The sequence below is a fragment of the Neoarius graeffei genome, chromosome 14, assembly GCF_027579695.1.
Source record: "Neoarius graeffei isolate fNeoGra1 chromosome 14, fNeoGra1.pri, whole genome shotgun sequence".
Classification (NCBI taxonomy): domain Eukaryota; kingdom Metazoa; phylum Chordata; class Actinopteri; order Siluriformes; family Ariidae; genus Neoarius; species Neoarius graeffei.
Genome location: NC_083582.1, coordinates 25,839,936 through 25,862,097, shown reverse-complemented (window position 1 = coordinate 25,862,097; position 22,162 = coordinate 25,839,936). Strand labels below are relative to the sequence as shown.

Here is a 22,162-nt window from a genome sequence, read left to right as displayed (position 1 = left end):
TGAAACGCATAGTGAACTGCCTACCATCTGAAGCATGCTCGTTCCATGCAGTTTCGAGGTTGTTTAACACCTGTTACTTGAGGGAGATCGGAAATGGATTGAAATTTATTCCTGACTGTTCAAACATTACAGCTTGCTAAAAGTGGACAGCGTTTACATTTTTGTTTTTCAGCAGGGGGAGTCTGCTCAGAGTCAGGACTGATAGTGATATACTGAATAAAACTCAGATATTTTTAACACAGTGGGGTTAAAGGAGGCAGTGAAGCCTGCACACACACAAATTTACAGATTTAGTCAACTTTACACTTTGAGTTACTCTCTTCTCTGTCAGTGTTATCAACCTTTTTCTTATGAGCACGACCATGATGTTTTATCGTTTACCATCAAACTAATGCTTAAAAAATAGCTCTCATCAAAATTTACTCAGGTTGAGTTGTCCATTAGCCAAATTATCAATGAACAGTTCCACAAAATAACCTTGTTGTACATTAATTAATTTGAAGTCCTATATTTGTTCTTCTTTCCACCCATTTTGATGCACACAAAACACAACACACACGCAAGAGAAAAGAAAGCACAAAGGAGGAGAATTTCCTCGGTGGCATGAGGTAAAATTTCAGCAAATTATAATCTTGGGAGCTAATTCTTAGCTTGGAGTGTTTTAAACCTCTCAATCTGTCTCTGGGAACACCACTGAGACCATATCCACACAGTATATGGCAGCTTTAGAATGTACCGTATGTGGTTGAGTAGGACTCAACGGCCTTCTTATTCTCAAACACTCAGAGATGAGGATAACTTGGACAAATCAAAATCAGAGGAATCAAGATCAGATGGATCAAATCAGTCTCTTCCAATTGGCCCTAGGAGATACCATAGGACTACTTATACAATGCGTGTATGTGTGCAACTAGGTTAACCAAACACTACCATCCAGTTGGTCCTAGGAAACATCATGGGATTATTTATAAACTGTTAGGTTTTGATCTGTCTGTAGCAAAGGAGGTTAAATTGACAGTGTGATCTAGGATTGTAGACCTCTGCTGCCCAAGAGATTCTGCCTGATGGATCAATCTGGGAGCAAACAGTCACTGACACAGCCACAGTTGTTCAGAGATGTTTCTTAGTTTATTGTAGGACAAACATGAGTATATCTTCACATTCAAGAGAGCTAGAAATATATATTTGGCATGCTTGAAACTGGAACAGGCTGTTCTGATTGCTACTTATTTTGGTTAGTTAAATCCTTGAGATTTGTCTTCGCTCACACATTCTGCTCTCTGCTTAATGTAGGCATATCAGACACTTGCTGTCCGTGCTGTGAAAATTGTGCATGCAGACGCTCATTTAAGTTTCCAACTCTGTTATTGCTTAACTCTTGAATATTTTCTATCGTGAATCCTATCATTAAAAAGCTTTTTTCTGTTTTCCAAAGAGATTTATCTCATTAAAATCTGTTCAGTACTTTGGGATTAACGGCAGTTTGAAGTTGGTACAACAGCATACACACACTGCTCGCGTGACGTCGGGGAACGGCCAGTGCTTTTCAAGTCACGGGAAAGTGGTCAGGCTCTCTTCTGATCGATTTCTGACTGGGTTACTCGTGAATATCAATCAGATAACTTTTATAGGGATGTTCTCTAGCTCTCACTGTTTCTGATTAAATATTCAGCAAAAATTTCGGTCAGCTAGTTTTGATGTTATGATTCATGGAAGACTTTGAAGCGAGTTTTCATAGCTTTACCAACTTTTTTCTTTCAAATCAAACTGATTCATGTAAATAAAAAATAACTATTTTAGAATATAACTAATTGTTTTTGATGAAAAATATTGATATCTTAGTGGTCAGAATGATATTTAAAAAAAACAGATGTCAGAAACGTGAGTGTCAATTTCAGTTCATTTAAACAGAATTCTTTATTGGATGTGGCTCACACTTTTTTTTTTCCTTTTTTTGAGGTTAGCCTTGAAAGCTGTGAATATTAATCGAAATCATTTATATTCTTTTATATGGACACTAGTAGGCCCTACTTAGAAATACAAAGGTCTACAGAGCACAAAGAGGGTATATTCTTTTATTTTGATAGAGAGTGGTAGATGTGAATGACATTCAATGCTTATTTATGCATATTTTGTAACTGTAACATTGATTTTTCCTTCTTTGTGATGTATAAATGAGGGTTAAGATCAGCTTTATATTGCATAAATAAAGCCATTTGGTGAAACTTTGACGAAGAGAGTGTACTGATTTAACGTGTTTTTATCTAATTAGCGTAATATTAAATACTTCTTCTTTTGGCTGCTCCCGATTAGGGGTCGCCACAGCAGATCTTTCGTCTCCATTGCTCCCTGTCTTCCGTATCCTTCTCTACCACACCTGCTACTTTGATATCCTCTCTCAACACATCCATGTATCTCCTCTTTGGCCTTCCTCGTTTTCATTTGCCTGGCAGCTCCATCCTCAACATTCTCCTTCCCACATGCTCTGCATCTCTTCTCAGGATGTGCCCATACCATCTCAGTCTCATCTCTCTTAGTTTAATTCCCAAGCTCTCCACATGTGCTGTCCCTCTGATGTGCTCGTTCCTTATCCTGTCCAACCTTGTCACTCCCATCGCAAACCTTAACATCCTCAACTCTGCTACCTCCCACTTTGCCTCCTGTCTCTTCGTTAAGGGTACGGTCTCCAATCCATACATCACAGCTGGTCTCACTACTGTCTTATACATCTTACCTTTCACTTTTGCTGGGACTTTCCTATCACAAATGACTCCTGAAATCCTTCTCCAACTGCTCCACCCTGCCTGCACTCTTTCTCACCTCGCTATCGCAACCCCCATTTTCCTGCACAGTTGACCCCAGGTACTTGAATTCACCAACTTTCTTTACGTCTGCTCCTTGCATCTGAACTACACTCTCATCCCCATTTTCATTGATGCACATGTATTCTGTTTTGCTACTGCTCACCTTCATTCCTCTTCGTTCCAATGCATACGTCCATCTGTCCAAACCCAACTCAACCTCCTTTCTACTTTCACCACTTATCACAATATCATCCACAAACATCATGTTCCATGGTGACTCTTGCCTCACTTCGTCCGTCAAGCTATCCATCACTATGGCAAACAAAAAAGGACTCAAAGCAGATCCTTGATGGAGTCCCACCTTCACCTTGAACCATTCAGTTGTTCCAACTGCACACCTTACTGCTGTTTCACTGTTCTCATACATGTCTTGTACCACTCTAATATACTTCTCATTCACTCCACTCTTTCTCATACAGTACCATAACTCATCTCTCTCTCGGCACTCTATCACATGCCTTTTCCAGGTCTACAAACACACAATGTAGCTTTCTCTGGCCTTCTCTATACGTCTCCATTAACATTCTTAAAGCAAAAATTGCATCCGACATGCTCTTCCTTGGCATAAACCCTTACTGCTGTTCACAGATTGCTACCTCTCTTCTCAATCTCGCTTCCAATACCCTTTCCCATAGCTTCATGGTGTGGCTCATCAATTTTATTCCTCTGTAATTACTGCAGCTCTGTACATCTCCCTTATTCTTGTATATTGGGACTAGCACACTCTCCATTCATTTGGCATTTTCTCATTCTCTAGGATCTTATTAAACAATCTCGCTAGGAACTCCACAGCCGTCTCACCCAAACATCTCCAAGTCTCAATCGGGATACCATCTGGTCCGACTGCTTTCCCAGTCTTCATTCTTTTCATGGCTGCCCTCACCTCATCCTTACTAACCAACTCTGCTTCCTGCTGTCTCCAGTGAATCTGACCTTTTCTCTCTTGGATTCTCCTCATTTAATAAATCCTCAAAGTACTCTTTCCACCTTCTTAATACACTCTGTCAGCACATTTCCATTTACATCTTTCATCACTCTTACATCCCTCGCTTCCCTGTTTCTCTGCCTAGCTAGTCTGTACAGGTCTTTCTGTCCTTCTTTGGTCTCCAGTCTTTCGTACAACTCCTGGTATGCATCTGCTTTCGCCTTCGCTACCGCTCTTTTTGCCTTCTGTCTCGTCTCTCTGTATAACTGCCTGCTTTCCTCGTCTCTCTGCTCGTCCCAATTCTTCTTTGCTAGCCTCTTCTCTTTTATAATTTCCTGCACTTTTTGTTCCACCACCATGTCTCCTTGTCTTCCTTCCTCCTTCCTGATGACCACCCTAGCACCTTCCTTGCTGCCTCTCTTACTAGTACAGCAGTAGTATTCCAATCTTCTGGCAGACTTCCATGACCACTCAATGCTCGTCTCATTTCTTCCCTAAACTCCTTCTGATGTTCAACCTCTTTTAGTTTCCACCACTTAATCTTCGGCTCCACTATTTCACGCTTCCTCTTTTTCACTTTCAAGCTCATCCTGCACACAACCACTTGATGTTGTCTAGCTACACTTTCCCCTGTCATCACTTTACAGTTTCCAGTCTCCTTCAGGTTACCCCTTCTGCAGAGTATGTAGTCCACCTGTGTAGATCTTCCTCCACTCTTAAACGTCACCCTGTGCTGCTCTTTCTTCTCGAAGTATGTAGTGACTATTGCCAAATTCACCCTCTTTGAAAAATCAACCACCATTTGCCCTTCCACATTTCTTTCTTACACCATATCTGCCCATCACGTCCTCATCTCCTCTGTTTCCCTTGCCAACATGTCCGTTGAAATCTGCTCCTATCAGCATGCGCTCCTCCCTCGGTATACTTTCTACCACTTCATCCATCTTTTCCTAGAAAGACTCTTTCTCTTCATTCTCACATCCAACCTGTGGGGCGTACACGCACACAACATTGATTACCACTCCTTGAATCTCCAACTTCATGCATATCACTCTGACACCCTCTTCACATCAATCACACTGTTGACCAACTCTCCCCTCAAAACAATACCAACACCATTTCTCTTTCCATCGACTCCATAATAAAACAACTTGCATCCATCTCCAATGTTCTTGGCCTTGCTTCCTTTCCACCTCGTCTCTTGCACACACAAAACGTCCAACTTCCTTCTTTCCATCATACCTGCTAACTCTCTCGCTCTGCCAGTCAATGTTCCCACATTCAGTGTTCCTACCCTCAATTCTAAGCTCCTTCCCTTCCATCTTTCACACTCTCTTCTAACACGCCTCCTCCCTCTCTTTCTCCTTCTCTGTTTTGGCGCAACAGTAGCACACTTTCCACCGGCACCCTGTTGACCAACAGTACCAGAGGCGGTCGTTGTTAACCCCGGCCCCGACCGATCCAGTATGGTATTTCTCTTTTCATTCTATTAGATTTGGCACAGTTTTACACCGGATGCCCTTCCTGATGCAACCCTCTCCAATTTATCCGGGCTTGGGACCGGCACCAAGAGTATGCTTATGCACCCCCAGTGGCTGGATTAGCATAATATTAAATACTAACTTGCATAATTTGTTTTTACTATTTTTTTAAAAAACTTTGTATTCAGTATACAACCATCTGTGTGCCTGCTGTTTTTCCATGTAAATATCTTGAAAAATCAAAAAGAAGAAAACATTTGATCTCATTCGTTAATGAGGCCCATTTTGTACCATGTTAATACATATTACATCAGTTTTCTAAAAATTAAGCCTTTTTTTCAATCTTTGATTTGTAATATCTCAAGAACGGATAAACATTTTAATTCTGTAAAAAGTATGTTGTTCTGCGTTCAGTTCTGAATTCAGTAAGACCAGTTTCAAGCAATTTGGATTGAATTTGAATTTTTATCTGATATGCCTACTTAGTGAAGGTTATGTTGACCAGTAATGTCTGTCTTTCATGAGATTATGATGCTGATGGGTGATGTAATGGTACATAATGTCTCTTTTCTTTCATAAAGTAGTGTAGTCTAAACCAGTGATGTAATGCTTCATCACCCATTTATGTTACTCTGTCATACACAGACAACTCAGCTTTTTAAATCATCATCCAATCACATAACAACACACTCTTGAATGTGTGTGTGTGTGTGTGTGTATATATATATATATATATATATATATATATATATATATATATATATATATATATAAGTATAAGTGGGCGGCACGGTGGTGTAGTGGTTAGCGCTGTCGCCTCACAGCAAGAAGGTCCGGGGTTCGAGCCCCGGGGCCGGCGAGGGCCCTTCTGTGTGGAGTTTGCATGTTCTCCCCGTGTCCGCGTGGGTTTCCTCCGGGTGCTCCGGTTTCCCCCACAGTCCAAAGACATGCAGGTTAGGTTAACTGGTGACTAAATTGACCGTAGGTGTGAATGTGAGTGTGAATGGTTGTCTGTGTCTATGTGTCAGCCCTGTGATGACCTGGCGACTTGTCCAGGGTGTACCCCGCCTTTCGCCCGTAGTCAGCTGGGATAGGCTCCAGCTTGCCTGCGACCCTGTAGAAGGATAAAGCGGCTAGAGATAATGAGATGAGATGAGATATATATGAGTGATTCCACGCTTATGGGTACTGAAATGGGGACATGAACTTATTTTTAAAAATTCACCTACACCCATTTCTTTTTTTACCATCAGGTCACAAAACATGTAATCTTTAATGAATGATATGTTAAAAGATAACTTTAATTTTCTGAGATGTAATAAAAACATATTTATATGCCAAAGTCAGAACGTAACAGAAGTGTTGTGGACATATATATTCTCAATTTTAACAATGTAGAATTACTTTTTGAAACATAGGAAGGTGATGTTTTAGCAAATATAATTAATAAACATGTGTAGTAGAATAAACATACACATTCTTTCAATAAGATTAACATGGTATATAGCTAGATTGTAATTAATTTGTAACAGACGCGAGATGGACAATCGTAACAGAAGTAATGTAACAGACATCATTTTGGAACTCATAGGCTTGACTTTGGCATATAAATATGTTTTTATTACATCTCAGAAAATTAAAGTTATCTTTTAACATATCATTCATTAAAGAATACATGTTTTGTGACCTGATGGTAAAAAAAAGAAATGGCTTTAGGTGAATTTTTAAAAATAAGTTCATGTCCCCATTTCAGTACCCATAAGCATGGAATCACTCATATATATATATATACACACACACACACACACACACACACACACGTTTGTCCTACATTAAAGGAGAAACATCTCTGAACAGCTGCGTCAGTGACTGTTTGCTCCCAGATATCTGTGAGGCAATCTTCTAGGCACCAGAGGTCTACATTCCTAGATCATACTTTGTCGATTCAACCTCCTTCAATACAGACAGATCAAAACCTAACAAAGAGTGTGTTGTAGCTATGTAACAATCACTGACGCTGGTCTTAGAATCTGTCAAGTTCCTTATTGTTAGCCATCATGCAGAGGGAGGTAACAGCATATCAGATCCACAGCCAATAAATTGGTCCGAGGAACCTTGGACAACTTATACTGGCAACTAAGCAGCTTAAGCTGTATCTTGATTTTAGAATCTCTTAAAGGAGATGCATAATGAAAAACTCACTTTTTCAGTGCTTGTACACATATATTTGGGTATCTGGAGTGCCTACCAACCCACAAACTCTGAAATAAGACAACCCGTACCCCTTTTCTATCAAGGCAGTTCCAGGGCTAGTGCTTAATCTTAAACCAATTCTTTGCATTTCAACAAAGAACTGGATTTTAGCCAGGAAAAAATGGTTCCAGAGCAGCACCAGTTCTTTGCTGGGCTAGAACCACTTATGTCAGGGGCTAGGGGCAGGATTATCATGATCAATGAAACCAGCTGAAACTGCCATTTTTTAAAAAAACAAAGCTAGTGTTGGCATCTCACTACAGGCCATCTACCATCTGACTAATCCAAAGAAGAAGAAAAAGAGATTATATATTCTGTCATTGTTGTTGTGCTTGGTGCTAGCAGTGCTCATGTGGTGGGCTAATGGCGCTAGCAAGGCCAGGTAGCATGGTGGACTAATGGTGCTAGCGAGGCTGGGTAGCATGGTGGGCTGGCTAAAGGCACAAGCAGGGCTAGTGGCTGGGAAAGCGGAGACGTTTTCATTGATGCTATGATGTTGCTCTTTAGCCCATGGAAAAGTTTAGAAGTTCTGAGAAGGTTCACAAGTTGAACCAGTATCCATCCCCAATTTGCACCAGCCCAGAACTAGCATGTGGTTCATGTTGGTGGAAGGCAGGTACCAGTCAGTTTCTTTTGGACTGCCCATTTCAGACAACATGCTTCAACAAGCCATTCAGATTTGGCTCCACTTTCTATCTAGGGGAGCCCATTAGAATTATACCACCCCTTATCTGAGTATCTCCACTCATGGCTTGAGAACTGCCTTTTGTCGTGGAAACACTAAAAACTTAAACTCTCCCGAGCAAAAACGATTCGAAGTCAAAGAGGTTGCAGAAAAGTTTAGACCTTTATTAAATCAATTAACAAAGACCGAGTTCAGTCTGCAGAGTGAACTGGTTCCAAATCTCAAATCGTCCATTTTTATAGTATTCCACCAATGCCAGACTTACTCTATATAGCGATACATTTCCACCTCTCTCTTCCAATATTCCCAAAGTGAACTGCATTGTTCTCAATTCAAGGACCGACTTCCCTGATTATTCTTAATATTAAAACAAACCACCTGTGCTAAGTGACAAATATGTATCCAAACAAGGCTTTTAAGGTCATTCCAATAATATACATCCAAATAAGGCTTGGTTCTGGTTTTAAGGTTATTTCTAGTTCAACACATGCTTCAAGGTTCCATTAACAATATAAAGCTTTGATTAATCTATTTGTAATATCAACTTCATTAACTGTTCACTGAAAATCAACATGACTGGCTTTGAATTAAAATACAATCATCATAAACCAAATTATTGCTTGTATGATGACAGCTGTATGTGTGGTTACATATGAATCAAAATACAGTCATCATAAGCCAAATTATGGCTTATGCTATTACATCAAGGAATGTGTGGGTGGTTACATATGTGGGTGGTTACAATAAGGATATAAAATCACCACACCTCCATGAATATTCATGATGAAAATGCTATCTGATTGACTGGCAGAAGAGGGGGTGGGGTGAGCAGTAGCTCATCATTTAAAGGAACAGGCACTCAAATTATCCTAAACAAGGCTGTTTAGACAAGGTGAGAAGGTGCTGTGGTGCTTTATCCTTCTGGTATTTTGACCAAAACATGTAAGACATTTCATTAATACTTCAGGGAACTGGGTTAACTTGTGGAAAAGGGGTTTAATATGTCACCTTTAAAGTCAAACAAAACCCAAGAATAAATGCCGTTTGCTGATCATGGCAAGTGGCCTGATGTGCCCCTCTGCATGTTTTAAATTACAACTCCGATTCCAAAAAAGTTGGGACAAAGAACAAATTGTAAATAAAAACGGAATGCAATGATGTGGAAGTTTCAAAATTCCATATTTTATTCAGAATAGAACATAGATGACATCAAATGTTTAAACTGAGAAAATGTATCATTTAAAAAGAAAAATTAGGTGATTTTAAATTTCATGACAACAAATCTCAAAAAAGTTGGGACAAGGCCATGTTTACCACTGCGAGACGTCCCCTTTTCTCTTTACAACAGTCTGTAAACGTCTGGGGACTGAGGAGACAAGTTGCTCAAGTTTAGGGATAGGAATGTTAACCCATTCTTGTCTAATGTAGGATTCTAGTTGCTTAACTGTCTTAGGTCTTTTTTGTCGTATCTTCCGTTTTACGATGCACCAAATGTTTTCTATGGGTGAAAGATCTGGACTGCAGGCTGGCCAGTTCAGTACCCGGACCCTTCTTCTATGCAGCCATGATGCTGTAATTAATGCAATATGTGGTTTGGCATTGTCATGTTGGAAAATGCAAGGTCTTCCCTGAAAGAGACGTCATCTGGATGGGAGCATATGCTCTAGAACCTGGATATACCTTTCAGCATTGATGGTGTCTTTCCAGATGTGTAAGCTGCCCATGCCACATGCACTAATGCAACCCCATACCATCAGAGATGCAGGCTTCTGAACTGAGCGCCGATAACAACTTGGGTAGTCCTTCTCCTCTTTAGTCCGAATGACACGGCATCCCTGATTTCCATAAAGAACTTCAAATTTTGATTCGTCTGACCACAGAACAGTTTTCCACTTTGCCACAGTCCATTTTAAATGAGCCTTGGCCCAGAGAAGACGTCTGCGCTTCTGGATCATGTTTAGATACGGCTTCTTCTTTGAACTATAGAGTTTTAGCTGGCAACGGCAGATGGCACGGTGAATTGTGTTCACAGATGATGTTCTCTGGAAATATTCCTGAGCCCATTTTGTGATTTCCAATACAGAAGCATGCCTGTATGTGATGCAGTGCCGTCTAAGGGCCCGAAGATCACGGGCACCCAGTATGGTTTTCCGGGCTTGACCCTTACGCACAGAGATTCTTCCAGATTCTCTGAATCTTTTGATAATATTATGTACTGTAGATGATGATATGTTCAAACTCTTTGCAATTTTACACTGTCGAACTCCTTTCTGATATTGCTCCACTATTTGTCGGCACATAATTAGTGGGATTGGTGATCCTCTTCCCGTCTTTACTTCTGAGGGCCGCTGCCACTCCAAGATGCTCTTTTTATACCCAGTCATGTTAATGACCTATTGCCAATTGCAGAGGTGGAAAAACTGGATTGACAAAGTAAAAGTCCTGCTTAGGTTTTCCTTCTGCCTGTGCTCTCAACACAGGTGATTTCACCAATTAGCTCATCAACCTGGCTTAGGGGATGTGGTAATTAGGATCAGCTGGTTCATTGAATTGGTTGGAGCAAAAATGTGGCAGGGTTTTTACTTTCTGTACCTGGGTTTTTCCACCTCTGGCCAATTGACCTAATGAGTTGCAATTTGGTCCTCCAGCTGTTCCTTTTTTGTACCTTTAACTTTTCCAGCCTCTTATTGCCCCGTCCCAACTTTTTTGAGACGTGTTGCTGTCATGAAATTTCAAATGAGCCAATATTTGGCATGAAATTTCAAAATGTTTCACTTTCGACATTTGATATGTTGTCTATGTTCTATTGTGAATACAATATCAGTTTTTGAGATTTGTAAATTATTGCATTCCGTTTTTTACAATTTGTACTTTGTCCCAACTTTTTTGGAATCAGGGTTGTAAGAATAAACATTATAACAGCAATTTATCCATTTTGAAAGTCATGATATTGCTAAAAAAATAGGCTTACCTGGACGCAACCAATTGCACTGAACCAGGATATCCGGCTGTGACGTTAATAGCACACTAGTACTCCGTTAATGTCAAATCTTACTCAGCGAGATAATGCACACAGTACTGAGACAAATACTAGTAAACAGTCCCATTGCCATAGCAATGTGATTAGTAACACAGAACTATCAAATAAAGGCTTCTAATTCTAAAAAAAAAAAAAAAAAAAAAAAAAATCACAGAGCATCCCGTGTGTGTGTGTGTGTGTGTGCGCATGCACATCCGTGTTTTCACTGCTTCAGATGGGTTAAATACAAAGAAAGTATCTCACTCTGCTTTAATGTATATGTGACAAAGGCTTCTCATTCTAAAAATCTAATCAGAAATGTTCAGTAACCATGTGATTTTTATACTGGCAACAAAATCCACCAATCAACAGACTTCACTTTTATGAAGTTTAAATCACACGCCACAGTACTGACAATGCATAGTACTGATAACGCACACACAGGACTGACACAGATGCTAGGAAACAGTCCTGTTGCCATAGCAATGTGATTTTTGCCATCTAAAAAGATCGCTTTTCTCAGTGAATAAAAACAAACAAAAGCATGTCACATAAATTGATCAGTGATCTGGCTTATTTTTACACTCAAATGCTTGACATCAGGCATCTTTGGGGATGTTCACAACAATTTAGAAGTGATGTGTCCATGAGATCCAAGTCATGTAGCGTGTAAGTGATATCATGATTTATACTTCAGAGCGCAATATTTGAACCTTGGAGACAGTAAGATGTCAGCACCCAGGGACATTTGTTTTCCTTTTAAAATAAAATCTGTACACAGTATACAGGTACTGTCAGTAACTGCGTTGAGAGCGACAGCTCGAGACAAACTACAAACACGGATTCTATTAACTACAACTCCCAAGATCTACAGCGCCTTCTGTCACCTGAGTTCTAATTGCACCCGTCTTTCATTCCACTAATTACTTCCCTTGCTACTTAAGCCTCCCTCTCACACTTCACAGATGCAAAGTATTATTCAGTGTTTACTCCTACATACCGAGCCATTTGTTTGCTTAGTCAGCCTTCCTGTTTCCTTGACCTAGTTTCTCATTTATCTCCCCTCGCTCTCTAGTCTAGTCTCTGTTGCCCTGTTTGCTGATCGATCAACCCCTGCCTGTTTTCTTAACTATGATTCTTGTCTTGTGATTCGGGTTGGTCTCCAGTTTGCTTCTGTGCTCTCCCCTGCACATGCATCCGTAAGTGCCTGCACCCTGACAGGTACAAGTATGAATATGTGAACCCTTGAGCATGTCTTGTATGGATATTATCTGTCATATAAAGGAGTTTACTTTTTGGGTTTTGTTTGGCTTTATGTCCATCCATCCAAACTTTTAATGCAAAATCAGCTCACTGATTTGACTCCACTTATTGTTGTAAGCAGGGTTATACCAATAGCCAGGTTAAGTGAGCAGCTTGATGATCATTTCTAAGAAAATGTATAGCCATGCACTTACTGGTAAATTGGGTAATATAGGGGCCTTTCACCGACGTCACAGATTTTTGTTTTTCACGCAGCGTCCGTCATATTACTAGGCAAACAAAGAAACAGCCATGACCGTTAATAATGAAAATCGAGATGACTGCAGTCAGTACAATTTTTCTGGAATGATAAAAAATTTATATTATACCAGTAGATCCCGTTACATCCAAAAGCTGAAACATGCAGACATTAGATCCATATAATTTACCCACAAATGTATTTATTATGCTCACTGTGTGTGCGTGCATGCACATTGCTTTAGATGGGTCAAATACAGAGGAGGAATTTTGCTGTGCTTGAGTATACATGTGACAAAAATAAAGACTGTTTCTTCTTAATTTACCCACAAATATATTTATTCCACTTGAAAAGTGTATGACAAACCAGCTACCGGATTTGGGACCCTACGACATCCTGAACTGTTTGGTATTTGGGACTTTTAAATACACTAGAGAGATGCTAAAGGCCTACAAAAGTACAGATATTTTGAGGTAGGTTTTGTGTATGCTGGAATGTTATGTGAAATTCCTGATAAAGTAAAATGCATTATTATGACAAGGGTAAGCTCAGACGTGGACCTCTAATAGTAATAAACAAGCCAGGGCCTAGATCTAGCATATTTTATGGTGTTTAGCCTAGTTTACATTATCAGTACATAATAAACATGCTGCTAGTTGAGCCAAGCATGACCTCTAATAAAATACACCATGTCCAAAACCCACATCCAGATATACATTTTAATGTTGCGCAGAACTTTCACACTAACTTGATGATATAAAATGTTCTCCACACACAGAAATGCTTTGTTGGCATCCAGTCTTCCTGTTTAACTGCAGCTTGACATTTTTCTCATCTTTCTGCATTTGCCGGGAAGCAGTGAAAAGTTAAATCAGGCTTATCTCCACATCTGTTATTACATCCAAAAGCGCTATAGGTCTCTGGCATTGTTCTTTTAGATGTAACTTCTACAAGTTTATCTGTAGATGTTTACTGAATTGGGCTTACAATCATTCATGTACACTTGTGCCAGTTATGGTCAAACTCAAAGCTTGCCTGGCAACATGGCTGCTTAAACAAAGCCACAGTTACAATGACATCATGTGAAAGGCCCCTATTGAGCATTTCAAATGTCTAGACAATTGCTTGTCCCATTTTATAAACTGTTTAAAGGGCACCTCTCGTGGGAGTGATAGAAACAAATATAATAATGTGGATAAAATATTCACTTTAATTCTTGGGTTGCATGTGATGTCACATCACCGCATTAGATATGCAAGACATGAAGTGGTGGTCAACCAAGCTCACTGTTCACAAAGCAAGGCACCTCAGTGATAGTAATGCTAGTTGTTAAAATGCCCTGCACTTGTGTTGTTTTGGGCTGTTCATATCGAGCAAACCATGAAACTGATAAGTTTCTTCTGGGTTCCCTGTGAAGTGATAAAAAGGATCAAAGAGCAAAGAATTTTAGTAAAAGACACCAAGAAAGGTGGCTCTTGAACCTTTTGCTGCAGTCGAAGGGAGCTGAGTCCAAGAATGGTTGAATTTGCAGTGATCACCTTGTGAAAGGTTTGTAAATTCATCCGATTTATTTCATTTGGATTCGCAAATGACTTCTCGCCATTTTCCGTTATTTCGTGATGCATTGGAGTTCAAGAGACGCTTAAGTGCTTGGATGTGTTTTTGTTTACTGTTTGATCATGGTTGCCATATTGTAAGCCAATGCACATGTTTCCACTTTATCAGGATGTCCTAGCAGTCTTTACAGGGATGATGTAGATTGGGCTCCTACACTGAACTTAGGACATAAGGTGAAAGAACAATCAGAGGATAGTAAAAGGTACAAAGAACAAGCAAAATTGTGAGAATAAAAGCACAAACGTTCTGAGGGTGCTGAGGCCTTGCTTGATTTTTCTTAAAATAATGAAAATCAAGATGCCAGAACCACAAGGAATCCATGAGGAGCCTGACAGTGTGGGACACGATGTAGCATGCCAGACAGATCTTGCATGCAAGAATGTTTGTTTGGAAGGGGAGCACAAGAGACTGAACAGTGAGCTAAAAGATGAATAATTTTCCAACTCAGGAAAAATCCTTATTTGCTAACGTATAAGGGTCTATTCCATTGCAAAGAACAACTTTCTGAAGGTATCTTGACTGTGCATTGGCCTCTAAACTGTGAAAAGAGTCAGAGATGGTTTCAATAGTTCTTTGCATAATGGCAGCAAAGATAATTGGTTTGCCTGATCACCTGAAGTAAATTCACAAGCAAAAGTCACATGACTGAATACAATGAATTGACTGAATCCTTCTGCTAAAAGAGGGAGCGGGAGAGAAGACTCTAGCTGTTCACGTCCACTGTATTGTTTGTGTTAATATGTTCATAGTTAATCTCATACAGCAAGTACAGCTAAAATAATAACACAGACTACTTATTGTGCCATGCAATGTAGTTTATTTGTGTCTAACAAATGTTCAGGTTGCCTGATAAACACACACACACACACTCATAATAATAACGTAAACTATTGTCAGAATAAGAGAATGTCCACAAAGACCTAGGCATTTACAGTTTGTGGCAGCAGGGGCGTGGCCAAGCGTCGGTCTGTGAATGGAGGGTGGAGTCAGGGAAGGTAAGTGGTGGAATCACTGCACCTGATGGGAATTAACCTGTGTTTGTGTCTTCCCCAGTGACCGCGCCCTTTAAAAGGAGAGAGAGAGAGAGAGAGCGAGCAGAGAAAGGGAGCTCTCTCAACCAACCAGAAGACTTGTGTGTGTGTGTGTGTGTGTGTGGGGGGGGGGGGGGGGGGGCTGGGAGAGTGTGAAAGGCTTAGCTGAAAAGCTGAAAATAAAGAGTTTTGAGCTGTGCTTCTGTGCTCCACACACCTGGTCAGATACAACAGTGGTGCCAAAACCCAAAACGGAGTGCAGAAGGGAACAGCCACATGGAGTCCTTCCCCTTCAAAGACCTGGTCCATATCCTTGCCACAGCCCAACAGAGCCAGCACCAGGCACTGATCGCCCTCCGGAAGGAGCAGGAACAACGGTTCGAAGCCCTGGTGCTGGCGCAACAGGAAGATCACCAGGTGTTCCGGCAGCTGCTCGCGTCGGTGGGGTCCACGATCACCACCGCCGTGGACCCTCCCTACCTCACCCTAAGGAAGATGGGTCCACATGACAACCCCGAAGCCTTCCTTGTTCTTTTTGAGCAGGCAACAGAGGTGTGGGGTTGGCCGGTGGAACAGCGTGCGCCTTCTCCCCCTGCTAACGGGCGAGGCACAGCTGGTCGCGCTACAGCTCCCTGCCGACAGCCAGCTGGTCTACGCAGACCTCCACAGGGCTGTCCTCCAATGCGTGGGTCGCACCCCGGAACAGCAACAGCAGCACTTCCGCGCGGTGCGCCTGGAGGAGGTTGGCCGCCCGTTCGCGTTTGGCCAGCAATGCTTGCCAGCGGTGGCTGAGGGCCGACAACCACGATGCTGAGGGAATCGTCGATCTGGGGGCGCTGGAGCAATTCGTTGCCCGACTTCCGGAAGGGACAGCGGAGTGGGTCCAGTGCCATCGCCCAGCGTCGCTGGATCAGGCCATTGAGCTGGCGGAGGACCATATGGCAGCTGTTCCGACGGCAGGACAGCGTGTCTCCCATATCTCCCTCTGTTCCTTGTCCTCGCCCCATTCCCCCACCGTGGAGGCAGGAGCTGGCTCCCCCCCAGCTGGCCTGCCACACCCATGGTGCCCTACTGTTTCCTACTTCCTTGTCTGTGTCTTCCTCCACCTCAGGTGAGTGATCTCTGGAACACAGGTGCAGGGAGAGAGCCTGGGCCGATATGCTGGCACTGCGGGGAACTGGGGCACCTCCAGCATCAGTGCTTCGCGATGGAGGTGGGCGTGGTGGTCCGGATCCCCGACGCGCCAGGGACCGCCCTCAATCGGGCCGGAGCGTATCGCATACTGGTGAGTATCCAAGGGGATATGTGTCAGGCTTTGGTGGACTCTGGCTGTAATCAGACCTCAATCCACCAAAGCCTAGTGCAAGACGAGGCATTGGGAAGAGCACAATTGGTGAAGGTGTTGTGTGTGCACAGGGATGTTCACAACTACCCTTTAGTGTCGGTCCACATTCTATTTCGAGGGGAAAAATTTAGATTAAAGGCAGCGGTTAATCCTCGCCTTACCCACTGAATAATTTTGGGGACTGATTGGCCGGGATTTCGGGAATTAATGATGCATTTATTGAAGAGTGGGGCTTGCCATAGTTCAGCGGGGGGAGGTCCCGGAGTGGCATTGGCAGGAGCAGCTGTCACAGAGCCGTCTACGTCATCACCACGTCAGAGTGAGGAGTAGCATGCTCCTCCTCCCTCTCTCGGGGATTCCCCTCACGGATTTCCCGTTAGAGCAGTCGCGAGACAAGACTCTGCGGCATGCGTTTGACCAAGTGAGAGTAATCGATGGTCAAACTCTCCAGCTAAACACCACCCCGTCCTTCCCCTATTTTTCCATTATTAAGAATAGGTTATACCGAGTGACACAGGACACTCAGACTAGGGAACAAGTAACACAACTTTTAATCCCAAAGAGACGCCGGGAATTTATATTCCCGGCAGCTCACTTTAATCCCATGGCCGGACACTTGGGGCAGGATAAGACACTAGCCCGAATAATGGCCCGGTTCTATTGGCCAGGGATTCACGGCTACGTCCGTAGGTGGTGTACAGCGTGCCGCGAATTCCAGTTAGTAAATCCCGTGGCCATTCCAGAAGTGCCTTTGCGCCCTCTGCCATTAATCGAGACCCCGTTTGAAAGAATTGGGATGGATCTCGTTGGGCCATTAGATCGGTCAACATGAGGATATCGCTTTAGTTTAGTCCTGGTGGACTATGCAACGTGATATCCGGAAGCAGTGCCTCTTCTCAATATCTCAGCACGTAGTATTGCAGAAGCACTCTTCCGCATCATCTCCCGAGTCGGAATCCCCAAAGAGATTCTGACTGACCAAGGCACCACGTTTGTCACGCACACTGCACGAACTGTATGGGTTACTGGGAATTAAGCCTATCCGCACCAGCATTTATCACCCACAAACAGATGGCTTAGTCGAACGGTTTAATCGCACCCTCAAAAACATAATGAGAAAATTTGTAAGCGAAGACGCACGCAACTGGGATAAATGGCTTGAGCCCCTGTTATTTGCAGTGCGAGAGGTCCCACAAGCCTCCACGGGGTTCTCCCCATTCTAATTATTATACGGGCGTAAGCCACGTGGCATTCTGGATGTGCTACGGGAAAATTTGGAGGAGGGACCTTCAACCAGTAAAAACGAAATTCAATACATTATTGACCTGTGTGCCAAACTCCACACACTCACGCACCTAACCCAGGAGAATTTGCTGCAGGCCCAAGAACGTCAAGTCTGCCTGTACGACAGGGGCACGCGCCTTAGGGAATTCACACTGGGAGATAAAGTACTCGTGTTGTTGCCCATGTCAAGCTCCAAATTGATCGCTAGGTGGCAAGGACCCTTTGAGGTCACACGGCGAGTCGGGAACGTCGACTATGAGGTGAGCCGAACGGACAGGGGTGGGGCGTTACAGATTTATCACCTCAATCTACTAAAACTTTGGAATGAGGAGGTCCCCTTGGTGTTGGTGTCGGTGGTTCTGGAAAAGGCAGAGCTGGGGCTGGAGGTTCAAAAAAGAAAATTGACATCACCCACCACTCCGGTCCCCTGTGGAGACCACCTCTCCACCCAGTTCATGGAGGTTGCCCAGCTGCAAACAGAATTTTCTGAAGTGTTCTCGCCGCTGCCCGGCCGCACCCACCTCATAGAACACCACATTGAGACTCCCCCGGGGGTAGTAGTGCGCAGCCACCCTTACAGACTGCCCGAACACAAAAAAAAGGTGATTCGGGAAGAACTCGAGGCCATGCTCGAAATGGGCATCATCAAGGAGTCCCATAGTGACTGGAGCAGCCTCGTGGTCTTGGTTCCCAAGGCTGACGGGTCGGTCCAGTTCTGTGTGGACTATAGAAAAGTCAACACGGTGTCTAAATTTGATGCGTACCCAATGCCTTGTATTGACAAGTTTCTCGATTGACTAGGCATGGCTAGTTTTTACTCGACACTGGATTTGACAAAGGGATATTGGCAGATTCCCTTGACTCCGCTATCCCGAGAGAAAACGGCCTTTTCCACACTGTTTGGCTTACACCAGTTTGTCACGCTTCCTTTTGGGCTGTTTGGGGGGGCGCCTGTTACGTTCCAGTGGCTTATGGACAGGGTCCTCTGCCCCCACCCCACCTATGCGGCCGCCTACTTGGACGACATTATTATTTACAGTAATGACCGGCTGCGGCACTTGGAACACCCAAGGGCCATCCTTAGGTCGCTGAGGCGAGCGGGTCTCACAGCCAACCCAAAGAAGTGTGCGATTGGGCGGGTGGAAGTACGGTATCTGTGTTTCCACTTGGGCAATGGGCAGGTGTGTCCCCAAATTAATAAGACCGCAGCGATTGCGGCCTGCCCGAGGCCCAAGACCAAAAAGGGGGTGAGACAGTTCCTGGGGCTGGCTGGCTACTATCGTAGGTTTATACCTACTTATTAGGACGTCACCAGCCTGCTGACTGATCTCACTAAAAAGGGAGCACTAGATCCGGTCCAGTGGACGGAGCAATGCCAGCAGGCTTTCTCTGAGGTAAAGGCTGCACTGTGTGGGGGGCCACTGTTACATTACCCTGACTTTTCTCTCCCCTTTATTTTGCAGACGGACACGTTGGACAGAGGGCTGGGGGCTGTTCTGTCCCAGGAGGTGGAGGGGGAGGACCATCCAGTGCACGGAAGCTGTCCGTGCATGAGGGCAAGTACAGCACAATAGAAAAGGAATGCCTTGCCATCAAGTGGGCGGTCCTCACCCTCCGCTACTACCTGCTGGGGCGCCCTTTCACCCTCTATTCGGACCATGCGCCCTTGCAGTGGCTGCACCGCATGAAGGATGCCAACTCGCGGATTATCCGTTGGGATCTGGCACTCCAGCCATTTAAGTTCGAGGTGGTCCACAGGCCGGGGGCGCAGATGGCCGTGGCGGATTTCCTCTCCCGTCAAGGGGGGGGAGGAGTCGGGTACAGGCCGGACGGCTCCCCGGCCTGAGTTGGGCAGTGGGGGTATGTGGTAGCGGGGGCATGGCCAAGTCGTGGCCTGTGAATGGAGGGCGGAGTCAGGGAAGGTAAGTGGTGGAATCATTGCACCTGATGGGAATTAACCTGTGTTTGTGTGTCTTCCCCAGTGACCGCGCCCTTTAAAAGGAGAGAGAGAGCAGAGAAAGGGAGCTCTCTCCCCAACCAGAAGACTTGTGTGTGTGTGTGTGTGTGTGTGTGTGTGTGGCTGGGAGAGTGTGAAAAGCTAAAAATAAAAAGAGTTTTTGAGAACTCAGTTCTGGCCTGCCGTGCTTCTGTGCTCCACCCACCTGGTCCGATACTACAACCTGACTAAAGCTGCTGGTGTCCCTAAAGGCCTAGCTAATTTCACATGCCATGTGATAGCGTCTCCTATAACCAGAGCTCTTTCAGGTTTCTCAGTGGGTGCATCACTGAGAAGAGCAAACCTGTTTGGCATGTGAAGCGGAGAGGAATGATGCTCCCATGGGCGAACTTCAGTGGTAGTTTTGGCTCTATGTTTATGCTGCTAAGTCGTCACCCATTCACCCCACTGTGAGGGCTCTAATGCCGGAGTTGGGGAATTACTAACTCCACCTAGGGCATCCAGACTTTCCTCTGCAGAAACTACACTGTTCTCATTCTCACTTACCCTCTCTATAAAGTCTGGATGTGCACCTCTAATGCTGCAGTCTTCTCCATCATAGAGCTAACTACTCTGCACTTATCACAAATGAAGCTATCACTAGTGATGGAGGAAGAATGACTAAACATCCTGCACTCAGCACACTGTGAACAAGCTGATGGTGTGCCATGATGAATGAATTTATGTACCTTACCCATGATGATAAAACAAACATTACCCCTCAACACAGCAACAGGAGAAAACGTTGTGATTTTGTACATGCACACTGAAGGGGAAACAGAGGAATTGAATTCTCTGGAACACCTGGTTACTGAGCTGTCACTCAAAAACTCATTAGTCAATGGGGACATATCCCTAGAAAAATCCACCCACACGAGAGGCTTGTGCCAGAATTACAAACAGGCAGCTTGATGGCTGGGCATAAGCACTTTTGGGAACTCCTGAACAGTATCCACCCATCTGACCCCGCAGTCCTTGAGAAATTCCTGTGATATCACGAGAGGTTGACCAGCTCTCAGCGGGACCCTTCAATTAGTGCAAGGACACAAAGGTTAGAATAAATCAAGATTTTTAATGTGATGCCAGGAGATGAAACAGAAAAGGTATCTCAAATTCCAATGTTCAAACGAGGATGGATTCCCAAAAGTCAAACTCAATGTCTCTGGCTTTAGAATAACAAAATTATAGGCAGGCTTCCTTCAGTCCAAGATCCTTTTCACGGAAGAAACAAAATCTTCTGCCTTACTTTGAGTCCAGTCAACAGTCCCTGTAGTCTTCAGCCCGGTGGCGGTCCAGTAGCAGGCGTTCATAACACAGGCAAGTATTTCAGTGAAAAATCCCTCAGGTAAGAATTCCAGATAAGCATTTCGATGAATACTTCACCCAGCAGGATCCACTCAGCAAGAGAGTCCATGAACCTCTCTCCTCCACCTTCACACTGAGAGTTTTGAGCTCTCACAAAGCCCTCTTGCTCATTAGGCCCTCATTGGCCACAGGTGTGTTGCCGTGTTGTGTGCCGGGGGGTGAAGTTCCCAACTCCACCACCAGATGGAGTTATAGCTGCCAGTGGTTGGAGCCATCTCCGTGGAATATAGCGCCCCTCCAAGACACAGCCACTCGGGATGTCACACTCTCCATGGTTAAAGAACTTGATGAATGTCCCACCCTCAATGAAGTTTGACATGCAATCCAAGCCTTGAAGAACAAAGCCCCCAGTGGAGAAACAATTCCTGGAGGTGTACAAATATGGAGGCCTGTACCTCCTTTTGAAACTCCCCAATCTCTTTTCCATCCCCAACCATCACCATCCCTGACTCCTGGAAGTGTGCCACCATAGTCACTGTCTACAGGAGAAAAGGGGATCACTCTACATGTGGCAACAGTCACAGCATCTCACTTCTGGATGTTGCTGGCAAGATATTTGCCCATGTTATGCTCCACTGATTCATTTACCAGGTTGCTGAAGGAGTACTCCTGGAGTCACAAACTGGCTTCCGTTCTGAATGCAGCACAATCGACATGATCTTTTGGTCTTCAACTACTGGAAAAAGCCAGAAAACATCAGTAAGATATCACTTTCATCGACCTGTGTAAGGCCTTTGATACAGTCAAGTGAGATGGTGTGGAGTCGCCTCCAAAAAATTTGGATGTCCCCCAAGAT

At 43.8% G+C, this 22,162-nt stretch overlaps 1 protein-coding gene and 1 pseudogene across 3 annotated transcripts in view; one reads left to right on the top strand and one right to left on the bottom strand.

The window, feature by feature from the left end:
- pemt (phosphatidylethanolamine N-methyltransferase) overlaps nucleotides 1-22,162 on the top strand; it is a 147,306-nt gene that overhangs the window by 51,679 nt on the left and 73,465 nt on the right. The gene's annotated exons all lie outside the window — the stretch shown is intronic.
- Nucleotides 234-21,836, bottom strand: LOC132898629 (uncharacterized; annotated as a pseudogene).